Source organism: Leucopleurus acutus, assembly GCF_964270905.1.
Source record: "Leucopleurus acutus genome assembly, chromosome: 14".
In the NCBI taxonomy this organism is placed as follows: Eukaryota; Metazoa; Chordata; class Mammalia; order Artiodactyla; family Delphinidae; genus Leucopleurus; species Leucopleurus acutus.
This window is the reverse complement of record NC_139156.1, coordinates 27365-44386: the sequence shown is the minus strand read 5'-3', so window position 1 is coordinate 44386 and position 17022 is coordinate 27365.

Below are 17022 nucleotides of genomic sequence, written 5' to 3'. Positions count from 1 at the left end.
AAGGCTTCGGGGAAGGATTAGGGTTAGGGTTCGGGCTAGGGTTAGGGTTAGGGGACGGGGACGGTTTAGGGTCCAGGTGAGGGTACGACAACGGTTTAGGGGGAGCGTACGTGTGAGGGCGTGGGTTAGTGTGAGCGTACGGGTTAGAATTAGGGGACGGGTGAGGGGAAGGCTTCGGGGAAGGGTTAGGGTTAGGGTTCGGGCTAGGGTTAGGGTTAGGGGACGGGGACGGTTTAGGATCCAGGTGACGGTACGAGAACGGTTTAGGGGGAGCGTACGTGTGAGGCCGTGGTTTAGTGTGAGTGTACGGGTTAGGATTAGGGGACGGGTGAGGGGAAGGCTTCGGGGAAGGGTTAGCGTTAGGGTTCGGGCTAGGGTTAGGGTTAGGGGACTGGGACGGTTTAGGGTCCAGGTGAGGGTACGACAACGGTTTAGGGGGAGCGTACGTGTGAGGGCGCGGGTTAGTGTGAGCGTACGGGGTAGGCTTAGGGGACGGGTGAGGGGAAGGCTTCGGGGAAGGGTTAGGGTTATGGTTCGGGCTAGGGTTAGGGTTAGGGGACGGGGACGGTTTAGGGTCCAGGTGAGGGTACGACAATGGTTTAGGGGGAGCGTACGTGTGAGGGCGCGGGTTAGTGTGAGCGTACGGGTTAGGAGTAGGGGACGGGTGAGGGGAAGGCTTCGGGGAAGGGTTAGGGTTAGGGTTCGGACTAGGGTTAGGGTTAGGGGACGGGGACGGTTTAGGGTCCAGGTGAGGGTACGACAACGGTTTAGGGGGAGCGTACATGTGAGGGCGCGGGTTAGTGTGAGCGTACCGGTTAGGATTAGGGGACGGGTGAGGGGAAGGCTTCGGGGAAGGGTTAGGGTCAGGGTTCGGGCTAGGGTTAGTGTTAGGGGACGGGGACGGTTTAGGGTCCAGGTGAGGGTACCACAACGGTTTAGGGGGAGCGTACGTGTGAGGGCGCGGGTTAGTGTGAGCGTACGGGTTAGGATTAGGGGACGGGTGAGGGGAAGGCATCGGGGAAGAGTTAGTGTTAGGGTACGGGCTAGGGTTAGGGTTAGGGTACGGGGACGGTTTAGGGTCCAGGTGAGTGTACGAGAACGGTTGAGGGGGAGCATACATGTGAGGACTCGGGTTAGTGTGAGCGTACGGGTTAGGATTAGGGGACGGATGAGGGGAAAGCTTCGGGGAAGGGTTAGGGTTAGGGTTCGGGCTAGGGTTAGGGTTAGGGTACGGGGACGGTTTAGGGTCCACGTGAGGGTACGACAACGGTTTAGGGGGAGCGTACGTGTGAGGGCACGGGTTAGTGTTAGGGTACGGGTTAGGATTAGGGGATGGGTGAGGGGAAGGCTTCGGGGAAGGTTTAGGGTTAGGGTTCGGGCTAGGGTTAGGGTTAGGGGATGGGGACGGTTTAGGGTCCAGGTGAAGGTACGACAATGGTTTAGGGGGAGCGTACGTGTGAGGACGCAGGTTAGTGTGAGCGTACGGGTTAGGATTAGGGGACGGGTGAGGGGAAGGCTTCGGGGAAGGGTTAGGGTTAGGGTTCGGGCTAGGGTTAGGGTTAGGGGACGGGGACGGTTTAGGATCCAGGTGACGGTACGAGAACGGTTTAGGGGGAGCGTACGTGTGAGGCCGTGGTTTAGTGTGAGTGTACGGGTTAGGATTAGGGGACGGGTGAGGGGAAGGCTTCGGGGAAGGGTTAGGGTTAGGTTTAGGGCTCGGGCTAGGGTTAGGGTTAGGGGACGGGGACGGTTTAGGGTCCAGGTGAGGGTTCGACAACGGTTGAGGGGGAGCGTACGTGTGAGGGCGCGGGTTAGTGTGAGTGTACGGGTTAGGATTAGGGGACGGGTGAGGGGAAGGCTTCGGGGAAGAGTTAGGGTTAGGGTTCGGGCTAGGGTTAGGGTTAGGGGACAGGGACGGTTTAAGATCCAGGTGAGGGTACGACAACGGTTGAGGGGGAGCGTACGTGTGAGGGCGCGGGTTAGTGTGAGCGTACGGGTTAGGATTAGGGGACGGCTGAGGGGAAGGCTTCGGGGAAGGGTTAGGGTTAGGGTTCGGGCTAGGATTATGGTTAGGGGACGGGGACGGTTTAGGGTCCAGGTGATGGTACGACAACGGTTTAGGAAGAGCGTACGTGTGAGGGCTCGTGTTAAGGTGAGCGTACGGGTTAGGATAAGGGGACGGGTGAGGGGAAGGCTAAGGGGAAGGGTTAGGGTTAGGATTAGGGTTCGGGCTAGGGTTAGGGTTAGGGGACGGGGACGGTTTAGGGTCCAGGTGAGGGTACGACAACGGTTTAGGGGGAGCGTACGTGTGAGGGCGCAGGTTAGTGTGAGCGTACGGGTTAGGATTAGGGGACGGGTGAGGGGAAGGCTTCGGGGAAGTGTTAGGGTTAGGGTTCGAGCTAGGGTTAGAGTTGGGGACGGGGACGGTTTAGGGTCCAGATGAGGGTACGACAACGGTTTAGTGGGAGCGTACGTGTGAGGGCGAGGGTTAGTGTTAGCGTACGGGTTAGGATTAGGGGACGGGTGAGGGGAAGGCTTCGGGGAAGGTTTAGGGTTAGGGTTCGGGCTAGGGTTAGGGTTAGGGGATGGGGACGTTTTAGGGTCCAGGTGAGGGTACGAAAATGGTTTAGGGGGAGCGTACGTGTGAGGACGCGGGTTAGTGTGAGCGTACGGGTTAGGATTAGGGTACGGGTGAGGGGAAGGCTTCGGGGAAGGGTTAGGGTTAGGGTTCGAGCTAGGGTTAGGGTTAGGGGACGGGGACGGTTTAGGGTCCAGGTGAGGGTACGACAACTGTTTAGGGGGAGCGTACGTGTGAGGGCGCGGGTTAGTGTGAGCGTACGGGTTAGGATTAGGGGACGGGTGAGGGGAAGGCTTCGGGGAAGGGTTAGGGTTAGGTTTAGGGTTCGGGCTAGGGTTAGGGTTAGGGGACGGGAACGGTTTAGGGTCCAGGTGAGGGTTCGACAACGGTTGAGGGGGAGCGTACGTGTGAGGGCGCGGGTTAGTGTGAATGTACGGGTTAGGATTAGGGGACGGGTGAGGGGAAGGCTTCGGGGAAGGGTTAGGGTTAGGGTTCGGGCTAGAGTTAGGGTTAGGGGACGGGGACGGTTTAGGGTCCAGGTGAGGGTATGACAACGGTTTAGGGGGAGCGTACGTGTGAGGGCGCGGGTTAGTGTGAGCGTACGGGTTAGGATTGGGGACGGGTGAGGGGAAGGCTTCGGGGAAGGGTTAGGGTTAGTGTTCGGGCTAGGGTTAGGCTTAGGGGATGGGGACGGTTTTGGGTCCAGGTGAGGGTACGACAACGGTTTAGGGGGAGCGTACGTGTGAGGGCGCGGGTTAGTGTGATCGTACGGGTTAGGATTAGGGGACGGGTGAGGGGAAGGCTTCGGGGAAGGGTTAGGTTTAGGGTTCGAGCTAGGGTTAGGGTTGGGGATGGGGACGGTTTAGGGTTCAGATGAGGGTACGACAACGGTTTAGGGGGACCGTACGTGTGAGGGCGCGGTTTAATGTGAGCGTACCGGTTAGGATTAGGGGACGGGTGAGGGAAAGGCTTCGGGGAAGGGTTAGGATTAGGGTTCGGGCTAGAGTTAGGGTTAGGGGACGGGGACGGTTTAGGGTCCAGGTGAGGGTACGACAACGGTTTAGGGGGAGCGTACGTGTGAGGGCGAGGGTTAGTGTGAGCGTACGGGTTAGGATTAGGGGACGGGTGAGGGGAAGGCTTTGGGGAAGGGTTAGTGTTAGGGTTAGGGCTAGGGTTAGGCTTAGGGGACGGGGACGGTTTAGGGTCCAGGTGAGGGTACGAGAACGGTTTAGGGGGAGCGTACGTGTGAGGCCGTGGTTTAGTGTGAGTGTACGGGTTAGGATTAGGGGACGGGTGAGGGGAAGGCTTCGGGGAAGGGTTAGGGTTAGGGTTCGGGCTAGGGTTAGGGTTAGGGGACGGGGACGGTTTAGGGTCCATGTGAGGGTACGACAACGGTTTAGGGGGAGCGTACGTGTGAGGGCGCGGGTTAGTGTGAGCGTACGGGGTAGGATTAGGGGACGGGTGAGGGGAAGGCTTCGGGGAAGGGTTAGGGTTATGGTTCGGGCTAGGGTTAGGGTTAGGGGACGGGGACGGTTTAGGGTCCAAGTGAGGGTACGACAACGGTTTAGGGGGAGCGTACGTGTGAGGGCGCGGGTTAGTGTGAGCGTACGGGTTAGGATTAGGGGACGGGTGAGGGGAAGGCTTCGGGGAAGGGTTAGGGTCCGTGTTCGGGCTAGGGTTAAGGTTAGGGGACTGGGACGGTTTAGGGTCCAGGTGAGGGTACGACAACGGTTTAGGGGAGCATACGTGTGAGGGCACGGGTTAGTGTGAGCGTACGGGTTAGGATTAGGGGACGGGTGAGGGGAAGGCTTTGGGGAAGGGTTAGGTTTAGGGTTCAGGCTAGGGTTAGGGTTAGGGGACGGGGACGGTTTAGGGTCCAGGTGAGGGACGACAACGGTTTAGGGGGAGTGTACATGTGAGGGCCCGAGTTAGTGTGAGCGTACGGGTTAGGATTAGGGGACGGGTGAGGGGAAGGCTTCGGAGAAGGTTTAGGGTTAGGGTTCGGGCTAGGGTTAGGGTTAGGGGACGGGGACGGTTTAGGGTCCAGGTGAGGGTATGACAACGGTTTAGGGGGAGCGTACGTGTGAGGGCGCGGGTTAGTGTGAGTGTACGGGTTAGGATTAGGGGACGGGTGAGGGGAAGGCTTCGGGGAAGGGATAGGTTTAGGGTTCGGCCTAGGGGTAGGGTTAGGGGACGGGGTCGGTTTAGGGTCCAGGTGAGGGTACGACAACGGTTTAGGGGAAGCGTATGTGTGAGGGCGCGGGTTACTGTGAGCGTACGGGTTACGATTAGGGGACGGGTGAGGGGAAGGCTTCGGGGAAGGGTTAGGGTTAGGGTTCTGGCTAGGGTTAGGGTTAGGGGACAGGGACGTTTTAGGGTCCAGGTGAGGGTACGACAACGGTTTAGGGGGAGTGTACGTGTGAGGGCGCGGGTTAGTGTGAGCGTACGGGTTAGGATTGGGGACGGGTGAGGGGAAGGCTTCGGGGAAGTGTTAGGTTTAGGGTTCGAGCTAGGGTTAGGGTCGGGGACGGGGATGGTTTAGGGTCCAGATGAGGGTACGACAACGGTTTAGGGGGAGCGTACGTGTGAGGGCGCAGGTTAGTGTGAGCGTACGGGTTAGGATTAGGGGACGGGTGAGGGGAAGGCTTCGGGGAAGGTTTAGGGTTAGGGTTCGGGCTAGGGTTAGGGTTAGGGGATGGGGACGGTTTAGGGTCCAGGTGAGGGTACGACAATGGTTTAGGGGAAGCGTACATGTGAGGACGCGGGTTAGTGTGAGCGTACGGGTTAGGATTAGGGGACGGGTGAAGGGAAGGCTTCGGGGAAGGATTAGGGTTAGGGTTCGGGCTAGGGTTAGGGTTAGGGGACGGGGACGGTTTAGGGTCCTGGTGAGGGTACGACAACGGTTTAGGGGGAGCGTACGTGTGAGGGCGTGGGTTAGTGTGAGCGTACGGGTTAGCATTAGGGGACGGGTGAGGGGAAGGCTTCGGGGAAGGGTTAGGGTTAGGGTTCGGGCTAGGGTTAGGGTTAGGGGACGGGGACGGTTTAGGATCCAGGTGACGGTACGAGAACGGTTTAGGGGGAGCGTACGTGTGAGGCCGTGGTTTAGTGTGAGTGTACGGGTTAGGATTAGGGGACGGGTGAGGGGAAGGCTTCGGGGAAGGGTTAGGGTTAGGGTTCGGGCTAGGGTTAGGGTTAGGGGACTGGGACGGTTTAGGATCCAGGTGAGGGTACGACAACGGTTTAGGGGGAGCGTACGTGTGAGGGCGCGGGTTAGTGTCAGCGTACGGGGTAGGCTTAGGGGACGGGTGAGGGGAAGGCTTCGGGGAAGGGTTAGGGTTATGGTTCGGGCTAGGGTTAGGGTTAGGGGACGGGGACGGTTTAGGGTCCAGGTGAGGGTACGACAACGGTTTAGGGGGAGCGTACGTGTGAGGGCGCGGGTTAGTGTGAGCGTACGGGTTAGGATTAGGGGACGGGTGAGGGGAAGGCTTCGGGGAAGGGTTAGGGTTAGGGTTCGGACTAGGGTTAGGGTTAGGGGACGGGGACGGTTTAGGGTCCAGGTGAGGGTACGACAACGGTTTAGGGGGAGCGTACATGTGAGGGCGCGGGTTAGTGTGAGCGTACCGGTTAGGATTAGGGGACGGGTGAGGGGAAGGCTTCGGGGAAGGGTTAGGGTCAGGGTTCGGGCTAGGGTTAGTGTTAGGGGACGGGGACGGTTTAGGGTCCAGGTGAGGGTACCACAACGGTTTAGGGGGAGCGTACGTGTGAGGGCGCGGGTTAGTGTGAGCGTACGGGTTAGGATTAGGGGACGGGTGAGGGGAAGGCATCGGGGAAGAGTTAGTGTTAGGGTACGGGCTAGGGTTAGGGTTAGGGTACGGGGACGGTTTAGGGTCCAGGTGAGTGTACGAGAACGGTTGAGGGGGAGCATACATGTGAGGACTCGGGTTAGTGTGAGCGTACGGGTTAGGATTAGGGGACGGATGAGGGGAAAGCTTCGGGGAAGGGTTAGGGTTAGGGTTCGGGCTAGGGTTAGGGTTAGGGGACGGGGACGGTTAAGGGTCCACGTGAGGGTACGACAACGGTTTAGGGGGAGCGTACGTGTGAGGGCACGGGTTAGTGTTAGGGTACGGGTTAGGATTAGGGGATGGGTGAGGGGAAGGCTTCGGGGAAGGTTTAGGGTTAGGGTTCGGGCTAGGGTTAGGGTTAGGGGATGGGGACGGTTTAGGGTCCAGGTGAAGGTACGACAATGGTTTAGGGGGAGCGTACGTGTGAGGACGCAGGTTAGTGTGAGCGTACGGGTTAGGATTAGGGGACGGGTGAGGGGAAGGCTTCGGGGAAGGGTTAGGGTTAGGGTTCGGGCTAGGGTTAGGGTTAGGGGACGGGGACGGTTTAGGATCCAGGTGACGGTACGAGAACGGTTTAGGGGGAGCGTACGTGTGAGGCCGTGGTTTAGTGTGAGTGTACGGGTTAGGATTAGGGGACGGGTGAGGGGAAGGCTTCGGGGAAGGGTTAGGGTTAGGTTTAGGGCTCGGGCTAGGGTTAGGGTTAGGGGACGGGGACGGTTTAGGGTCCAGGTGAGGGTTCGACAACGGTTGAGGGGGAGCGTACGTGTGAGGGCGCGGGTTAGTGTGAATGTACGGGTTAGGATTAGGGGACGGGTGAGGGGAAGGCTTCGGGGAAGGGTTAGGGTTAGGGTTCGGGCTAGGGTTAGGGTTAGGGGACGGGGATGGTTTAGGGTCCAGGTGAGGGTACAACAACGGTTGAGGGGGAGCGTACGTGTGAGGGCGCGGGTTAGTGTGAGTGTACGGGTTAGGATTAGGGGACGGGTGAGGGGAAGGCTTCGGGGAAGGGTTAGGGTTAGGGTTCGGGCTAGGGTTAGGGTTAGGGGACAGGGACGGTTTAAGATCCAGGTGAGGGTACGACAACGGTTGAGGGGGAGCGTACATGTGAGGGCGCGGGTTAGTGTGAGCGTACGGGTTAGGATCAGGGGACGGGTGAGGGGAAGGCTTCGGGGAAGGGTTAGGGTTAGGGTTCGGGCTAGGTTTAGGGTTAGGGGACGGGGACGGTTTAGGGTCCAGGTGATGGTACGACAACGGTTTAGGAAGAGCGTACGTGTGAGGGCTCGTGTTAAGGTGAGCGTACGGGTTAGGATAAGGGGACGGGTGAGGGGAAGGCTAAGGGGAAGGGTTAGGGTTAGGATTAGGGTTCGGGCTAGGGTTAGGGCTAGGGGACGGGGACGGTTTAGGGTCCAGGTGAGGGTACGACAACGGTTTAGGGGGAGCGTACGTGTGAGGGCGCAGGTTAGTGTGAGCGTACGGGTTAGGATTAGGGGACGGGTGAGGGGAAGGCTTCGGGGAAGTGTTAGGGTTAGGGTTCGAGCTAGGGTTAGAGTTGGGGACGGGGACGGTTTAGGGTCCAGATGAGGGTACGACAACGGTTTAGTGGGAGCGTACGTGTGAGGGCGAGGGTTAGTGTTAGCGTACGGGTTAGGATTAGGGGACGGGTGAGGGGAAGGCTTCGGGGAAGGTTTAGGGTTAGGGTTCGGGCTAGGGTTAGGGTTAGGGGATGGGGACGTTTTAGGGTCCAGGTGAGGGTACGAAAATGGTTTAGGGGGAGCGTACGTGTGAGGACGCGGGTTAGTGTGAGCGTACGGGTTAGGATTAGGGTACGGGTGAGGGGAAGGCTTCGGGGAAGGGTTAGGGTTAGGGTTCGAGCTAGGGTTAGGGTTAGGGGACGGGGACGGTTTAGGGTCCAGGTGAGGGTACGACAACTGTTTAGGGGGAGCGTACGTGTGAGGGCGCGGGTTAGTGTGAGCGTACGGGTTAGGATTAGGGGACGGGTGAGGGGAAGGCTTCGGGGAAGGGTTAGGGTTAGGTTTAGGGTTCGGGCTAGGGTTAGGGTTAGGGGACGGGGACGGTTTAGGGTCCAGGTGAGGGTTCGACAACGGTTGAGGGGGAGCGTACGTGTGAGGGCGCGGGTTAGTGTGAATGTACGGGTTAGGATTAGGGGACGGGTGAGGGGAAGGCTTCGGGGAAGGGTTAGGGTTAGGGTTCGGGCTAGAGTTAGGGTTAGGGGACGGGGACGGTTTAGGGTCCAGGTGAGGGTACGACAACGGTTTAGGGGGAGCGTACGTGTGAGGGCGCGGGTTAGTGTGAGCGTATGGGTTAGGATTGGGGACGGGTGAGGGGAAGGCTTCGGGGAAGGGTTAGGGTTAGTGTTCGGGCTAGGGTTAGGCTTAGGGGATGGGGACGGTTTTGGGTCCAGGTGAGGGTACGACAACGGTTTAGGGGGAGCGTACGTGTGAGGGCGCGGGTTAGTGTGATCGTACGGGTTAGGATTAGGGGACGGGTGAGGGGAAGGCTTCGGGGAAGGGTTAGGTTTAGGGTTCGAGCTAGGGTTAGGGTTGGGGATGGGGACGGTTTAGGGTTCAGATGAGGGTACGACAACGGTTTAGGGGGAGCGTACGTGTGAGCGCGCGGTTTAATGTGAGCGTACCGGTTAGGATTAGGGGACGGGTGAGGGGAAGGCTTCGGGGAAGGGTTAGGATTAGGGTTCGGGCTAGAGTTAGGGTTAGGGGACGGGGACGGTTTAGGGTCCAGGTGAGGGTACGACAACGGTTTAGGGGGAGCGTACGTGTGAGGGCGAGGGTTAGTGTGAGCGTACGGGTTAGGATTAGGGGACGGGTGAGGGGAAGGCTTTGGGGAAGGGTTAGTGTTAGGGTTAGGGCTAGGGTTAGGCTTAGGGGACGGGGACGGTTTAGGGTCCAGGTGAGGGTACGAGAACGGTTTAGGGGGAGCATACGTGTGAGGCCGTGGTTTAGTGTGAGTGTACGGGTTAGGATTAGGGGACGGGTGAGGGGAAGGCTTCGGGGAAGGGTTAGGGTTAGGGTTCGGGCTAGGGTTAGGGTTAGGGGACGGGGACGGTTTAGGGTCCATGTGAGGGTACGACAACGGTTTAGGGGGAGCGTACGTGTGAGGGCGCGGGTTAGTGTGAGCGTACGGGGTAGGATTAGGGGACGGGTGAGGGAAAGGCTTCGGGGAAGGGTTAGGGTTATGGTTCGGGCTAGGGTTAGGGTTAGGGGACGGGGACGGTTTAGGGTCCAAGTGAGGGTACGACAACGGTTTAGGGGGAGCGTACGTGTGAGGGCGCGGGTTAGTGTGAGCATACGGGTTAGGATTAGGGGACGGGTGAGGGGAAGGCTTCGGGGAAGTGTTAGGTTTAGGGTTCAAGCTAGGGTTAGGGTTGGGGAAGGGGACGGTTTAGGGTCCAGATGAGGGTACGACAACGGTTTAGGGGGAGCGTACGTGTGAGGGAGCGGGTTAGTGTTAGCGTACGGGTTAGGATTAGGGGACGGGTGAGGGGAAGGCTTCGGGGAAGGGTTAGGGTTAGGGTTCGGGCTAGGGTTAGGGTTAGGGGACGGGGACGGTTTAGGGTCCAGGTGAGGGTACGACAACGGTTTAGGGGGAGCGTACGTGTGAGGGCGCGGGTTAGTGTTAGCGTACGGGTTAGGATTGGGGACGGGTGAGGGGAAGGCTTCGAGGAAGGGTTAGGGTTAGGGTTCGGGCTAAGGTTAGGGTTAGGGGATGGGGACGGTTTAGGGTCCAGGTGAAGGTACGACAATGGTTTAGGGGGAGCGTACGTGTGAGGACGCAGGTTAGTGTGAGCGTACGGGTTAGGATTAGGGGACGGGTGAGGGGAAGGCTTCGGGGAAGGGTTAGGGTTAGGGTTCGGGCTAGGGTTAGGGTTAGGGGACGGGGACGGTTTAGGATCCAGGTGACGGTACGAGAACGGTTTAGGGGGAGCGTACGTGTGAGGCCGTGGTTTAGTGTGAGTGTACGGGTTAGGATTAGGGGACGGGTGAGGGGAAGGCTTCGGGGAAGGGTTAGGGTTAGGTTTAGGGCTCGGGCTAGGGTTAGGGTTAGGGGACGGGGACGGTTTAGGGTCCAGGTGAGGGTTCGACAACGGTTGAGGGGGAGCGTACGTGTGAGGGCGCGGGTTAGTGTGAATGTACGGGTTAGGATTAGGGGACGGGTGAGGGGAAGGCTTCGGGGAAGGGTTAGGGTTAGGTTTCGGGCTAGGTTTAGGGTTAGGGGACGGGGACGGTTTAGGGTCCAGGTGATGGTACGACAACGGTTTAGGAAGAGCGTACGTGTGAGGGCTCGTGTTAAGGTGAGCGTACGGGTTAGGATAAGGGGACGGGTGAGGGGAAGGCTAAGGGGAAGCGTTAGGGTTAGGATTAGGGTTCGGGCTAGGGTTAGGGTTAGGGGACGGGGACGGTTTAGGGTCCAGGTGAGGGTACGACAACGGTTTAGGGGGAGCGTACGTGTGAGGGCGCAGGTTAGTGTGAGCGTACGGGTTAGGATTAGGGGACGGGTGAGGGGAAGGCTTCGGGGAAGTGTTAGGGTTAGGGTTCGAGCTAGGGTTAGAGTTGGGGACGGGGACGGTTTAGGGTCCAGATGAGGGTACGACAACGGTTTAGTGGGAGCGTACGTGTGAGGGCGAGGGTTAGTGTTAGCGTACGGGTTAGGATTAGGGGACGGGTGAGGGGAAGGCTTCGGGGAAGGTTTAGGGTTAGGGTTCGGGCTAGGGTTAGGGTTAGGGGATGGGGACGTTTTAGGGTCCAGGTGAGGGTACGAAAATGGTTTAGGGGGAGCGTACGTGTGAGGACGCGGGTTAGTGTGAGCATACGGGTTAGGATTAGGGTACGGGTGAGGGGAAGGCTTCGGGGAAGGGTTAGGGTTAGGGTTCGAGCTAGGGTTAGGGTTAGGGGACGGGGACGGTTTAGGGTCCAGGTGAGGGTACGACAACTGTTTAGGGGGAGCGTACGTGTGAGGGCGCGGGTTAGTGTGAGCGTACGGGTTAGGATTAGGGGACGGGTGAGGGGAAGGCTTCGGGTAAGGGTTAGGGTTAGGTTTAGGGTTCGGGCTAGGGTTAGGGTTAGGGGACGGGGACGGTTTAGGGTCCAGGTGAGGGTTCGACAACGGTTGAGGGGGAGCGTACGTGTGAGGGCGCGGGTTAGTGTGAATGTACGGGTTAGGATTGGGGACGGGTGAGGGGAAGGCTTCGGGGAAGGGTTAGGGTTAGTGTTCGGGCTAGGGTTAGGCTTAGGGGATGGGGACGGTTTTGGGTCCAGGTGAGGGTACGACAACGGTTTAGGGGGAGCGTACGTGTGAGGGCGCGGGTTAGTGTGATCGTACGGGTTAGGATTAGGGGACGGGTGAGGGGAAGGCTTCGGGGAAGGGTTAGGTTTAGGGTTCGAGCTAGGGTTAGGGTTGGGGATGGGGACGGTTTAGGGTTCAGATGAGGGTACGACAACGGTTTAGGGGGAGCGTACGTGTGAAGGCGCGGTTTAATGTGAGCGTACCGGTTAGGATTAGGGGACGGGTGAGGGGAAGGCTTCGGGGAAGGGTTAGGATTAGGGTTCGGGCTAGAGTTAGGGTTAGGGGACGGGGACGGTTTAGGGTCCAGGTGAGGGTACGAGAACGGTTTAGGGGGAGCGTACGTGTGAGGCCGTGGTTTAGTGTGAGTGTACGGGTTAGGATTAGGGGACGGGTGAGGGGAAGGCTTCGGGGAAGGGTTAGGGTTAGGGTTCGGGCTAGGGTTAGGGTTAGGGGACGGGGACGGTTTAGGGTCCATGTGAGGGTACGACAACGGTTTAGGGGGAGCGTACGTGTGAGGGCGCGGGTTAGTGTGAGCGTACGGGGTAGGATTAGGGGACGGGTGAGGGGAAGGCTTCGGGGAAGGGTTAGGGTTATGGTTCGGGCTAGGGTTAGGGTTAGGGGACGGGGACGGTTTAGGGTCCAAGTGAGGGTACGACAACGGTTTAGGGGGAGCGTACGTGTGAGGGCGCGGGTTAGTGTGAGCATACGGGTTAGGATTAGGGGACGGGTGAGGGGAAGGCTTCGGGGAAGTGTTAGGTTTAGGGTTCAAGCTAGGGTTAGGGTTGGGGAAGGGGACGGTTTAGGGTCCAGATGAGGGTACGACAACGGTTTAGGGGGAGCGTACGTGTGAGGGCGCGGGTTAGTGTTAGCGTACGGGTTAGGATTAGGGGACGGGTGAGGGGAAGGCTTCGGGGAAGGGTTAGGGTTAGGGTTCGGGCTAGGGTTAGGGTTAGGGGACGGGGACGGTTTAGGGTCCAGGTGAGGGTACGACAACGGTTTAGGGGGAGCGTACGTGTGAGGGCGCGGGTTAGTGTTAGCGTACGGGTTAGGATTGGGGACGGGTGAGGGGAAGGCTTCGAGGAAGGGTTAGGGTTAGGGTTCGGGCTAAGGTTAGGGTTAGGGGACGGGGACGGTTTAGGGTCCAGGTGAGGGTACGACAACGGTTTAGGGGGAGCGTACGTGTGAGGGCGCGTGTTAGTGTGAGCGTACGGGTTAGGATTAGGGGACGGGTGAGGGGAAGGCTTCGGGGAAGGGTTAGGGTTAGGGTTCTGGCTAGGGTTAGGGTTAGGGGACGGGGACGGTTTAGGGTCCAGGTGAGGGTACGACAACGGTTTAGGGGGAGCGTACGTGTGAGGGCGCGGGTTAGTGTGAGCGTACGGGTTAGGATTAGGGGACGGGTGAGGGGAAGGCTTCGGGGAAGGGTTAGGGTTAGGGTTCGGGCTAGGGTTAGGGTTAGGGGACGGGGACGGTTTAGGGTCCAGGTGAGGGTACGACAACGGTTTAGGGGGAGCGTACGTGTGAGGGCGTGGGATAGTGTGACCGTACGGGTTAGGATTAGGGGACGGGTGAGGGGAATGCTTCGGGGAAGGGTTAGGGTTAGGGTTCGGGCTAGGGTTAGGGATAGGGGACGGGGACGGTTTAGGGTCCAGCTGAGGGTACGACAACGGTTTAGGGGGAGCGTACGTGTGAGGGCGCGGGTTAGTGTGAGTGTACGGGTTAGGATTAGGGGACGGGTGAGGGGAAGGCTTCGGGGAAGGGTTAGAGTTAGGGTTTGGACTAGGGTTAGGGGACGGGGACGGGGACGGTTTAGGGTCCAGGTGAGGGTACGACAACGGTTTAAGGGGAGCGTACGTGTGAGGGCGCCGATTAGTGTGAGCGTACGGGTTAGGATTAGGGGACGGGTGAGGGGAAGGCTTCGGGGAAGGGTTAGGGTTAGGGTTCGGGCTAGGGTTAAGGCTAGGGGACGGGGATGGTTTAGGGTCCAGTTGAGGGTACGACAACGGTTTAGGGGGAGCGTACGTGTTAGGGCGCGGGTTAGTGTGAGCGTACGGGTTAGGATTAGGGGACGGGTGAGGGGAAGGCTTCGGGGAAGGGTTAGGGTTATGGTTCGCGCTAGGGTTAGGGTTAGGGGCCGGGGACGGTTTAGGGTCCAGGTGAGTGTACGACAACAGTTTAGGGGGAGCGTACGTGTGAGGGCGCGGGTTAGTGTGAGCGTACGGGTTAGGATTAGGGGACGGGTGAGGGGAAGGCTTCGGGGAAGGGTTAGGGTTAGTGTTCGGGCTAGGGTTACGGTTAGGGGATGGGGACGGTTTTGGATACAGGTGAGGGTACGACAACGGTTTATGGGGAGCGTACGTGTGAGGGCGCGGGTTAGTGTGAGCGTACGGGTTAGGATTAGGGGACGGGTGAGGGGAAGGCTTCGGGGAAGGGTTAGGGTTACGGTTCGGGCTAGGGTTAGGATTGGGGACGGGGACGGTTTAGGGTCCAGGTGAGGGTACGACAACGGTTTAGGGGGAGCGTACGTGTGAGGGCGCGGGTTAGTGTGAGCGTACGGGTTAGGATTAGGGGACGGGTGAGGGGAAGGCTTCGGGGAAGGGTTAGGGTTAGGGTTCGGGCTAGAGTTAGGGTTAGGGGACGGGGACGGTTTAGGGTCCAGGTGAGGATACGACAACGGTTTAGGGGGAGCGTACGTGTGAGGGCGCGGGTTAGTGTGAGCGTACGGGTTAGGATTGGGGACGGGGGAGGGGAAGGCTTCGGGGAAGGGTTAGGGTTAGTGTTCGGGCTAGGGTTAGGGTTAGGGGATGGGGACGGTTTTGGGTCCAGGTGAGGGTACGACAACGGTTTAGGGGGAGCGTACGTGTGAGGGCGCGGGTTAGTGTGATTGTACGGGTTAGGATTAGGGGACGGGTGAGGGGAAGGCTTCGGGGAAGGGTTAGGTTTAGGGTTCGAGCTAGGGTTAGGGTTGGGGACGGGGACGGTTTAGGGTTCAGATGAGGGTACGACAACGGTTTAGGGGGAGCGTACGTGTGAGGGCGTGGGTTAGTGTGAGCGTACGGGGTAGGATTAGGGGACGGGTGAGGGGAAGACTTCGGGGAAGGGTTAGGGTTAGGGTTAGGGCTAGGGTTAGGGTTAGGGGACAGGGACGGTTTAGGGTCCAGGTGAGGGTACGGCAAAGTTTTATTGGGAGCGTACGTGTGAGGGCGCGGGTTAGTGTGAGCGTACGGGTTAGGATTAGGGGACGGGTGAGGGGAAGGCTTCGGGGAAGGGTTAGGGTTATGGTTCGGGCTAGGGTTAGGGTTAGGGGACGGGGACGGTTTAGGGTCCAGGTGAGGGTACGACAACGGTTTAGGGGGAGCGTACGTGTGAGGGCGCGGGTTAGTGTGAGCGTACGGGTTAGGATTAGGGGACGGGTGAGGGGAAGGCTTCGGGGAAGGGTTAGGGTTACGGTTCGGGCTAGGGTTAGGGTTAGGGGACGGGGACGGTTTAGGGTCCAGGTGAGGGTACGACAACGGTTTAGGGGGAGCGTACGTGTGAGGGCGCGGGTTAGTGTGAGTGTACAGGTTAGGATTAGGGGACGGGTGAGGGGAAGGCTTCGGGGAAGGGTTAGGGTTAGGGTTCGGGCTAGAGTTAGGGTTAGGGGACGGGGACGGTTTAGGGTCCAGGTGAGGGTACGACAACGGTTTAGGGGGAGCGTACGTGTGAGGGCGCGGGTTAGTGTGAGCGTACGGGTTAGGATTGGGGACGGGGGAGGGGAAGGCTTCGGGGAAGGGTTAGGGTTAGTGTTCGGGCTAGGGTTAGGGTTAGGGGATGGGGACGGTTTTGGGTCCAGGTGAGGGTACGACAACGGTTTAGGGGGAGCGTACGTGTGAGGGCGCGGGTTAGTGTGATTGTACGGGTTAGGATTAGGGGACGGGTGAGGGGAAGGCTTCGGGGAAGGGTTAGGTTTAGGGTTCGAGCTAGGGTTAGGGTTGGGGACGGGGACGGTTTAGGGTTCAGATGAGGGTACGACAACGGTTTAGGGGGAGCGTACGTGTGAGGGCGTGGGTTAGTGTGAGCGTACGGGGTAGGATTAGGGGACGGGTGAGGGGAAGACTTCGGGGAAGGGTTAGGGTTATGGTTCGGGCTAGGGTTAGGGTTAGGGGACGGGGACGATTTAGGGTCCAGGTGAGGGTACGACAACGGTTTAGGGGGAGCGTACGTGTGAGGGCGCGGGTTAGTGTGAGCGTACGGGTTAGGATTAGGGGACGGGTGAGGGGAAGGCTTCGGGGAAGGGTTAGGGTTAGGGTTCGGGCTAGGGTTAGGGTTAGGGGATGGGGACGGTTTAGGGTCCAGATGAGGGTACGACAACGGTTTAGTTGGAGCGTACGTGTGAGGGCGCGGGTTAGTGTGAGCGTACGGGTTAGGTTTAGGGGACGGGTGAAGGGAAGGCTTCGGGGAAGTGTTAGGGTTAGGGTTCGGGCTAGGGTTAGGGTTAGGGGACGGGGACGGTTTAGGGTCCAGGTGAGGGTACGACAAAGGTTTAGGGGGAGCGTACGTGTGAGGGCGCGGGTTAGTGTGAGCGTACGGGTTAGGATTAGGGGACAGGAGAGGGGAAGGCTTCGGGGAAGTGTTAGGGTTAGGGTTCGGGCTAGGGTTAGGGTTAGGGGACGGGGACGGTTTAGGGTCCAGATGAGGGTACGACAACGGTTTAGTGGGAGCGTACGTGTGAGGGCGCGGGTTAGTGTGAGCGTACGGGTTAGGATTAGGGGACGGGTGAGGGGAAGGCTTCGGGGAAGTGTTAGGGTTAGGGTTCGGGCTAGAGTTAGGATTAGGGGACGGGGACGGTTTAAGGTCCAGGTGAGGGTACGACAACGGTTTAGGGGGAGCGTACGTGTGAGGGCGTGGGTTAGTGTGAGCGTACGGGTTAGGATTAGGGAACGGGTGAGGGGCAGGCTTCGGGGAAGGGTTAGTGTTAGGGTTAGGGCTAGGGTTAGGGTTAGGGGACGGGGACGGTTTAGGGTCCAGGTGAGGGTACGAGAACGGTTTAGGGGGAGCGTACGTGTGAGGCCGTGGTTTAGTGTGAGTGTACGGGTTAGTATTAGGGGACGGGTGAGGGGAAGGCTTCGGGGAAGGGTTACGGTTAGGGTTCGGGCTAGGGTTAGGGTTAGGGGACGGGGACGGTTTAGGGTCCAGGTGAGGGTACGACAACGGTTTAGGGGGAGCGTACGTGTGAGGGCGCGGGTTAGTGTGAGCGTACGGGGTAGGATTAGGGGACGGGTGAGGGGAAGGCTTCGGGGAAGGGTTAGG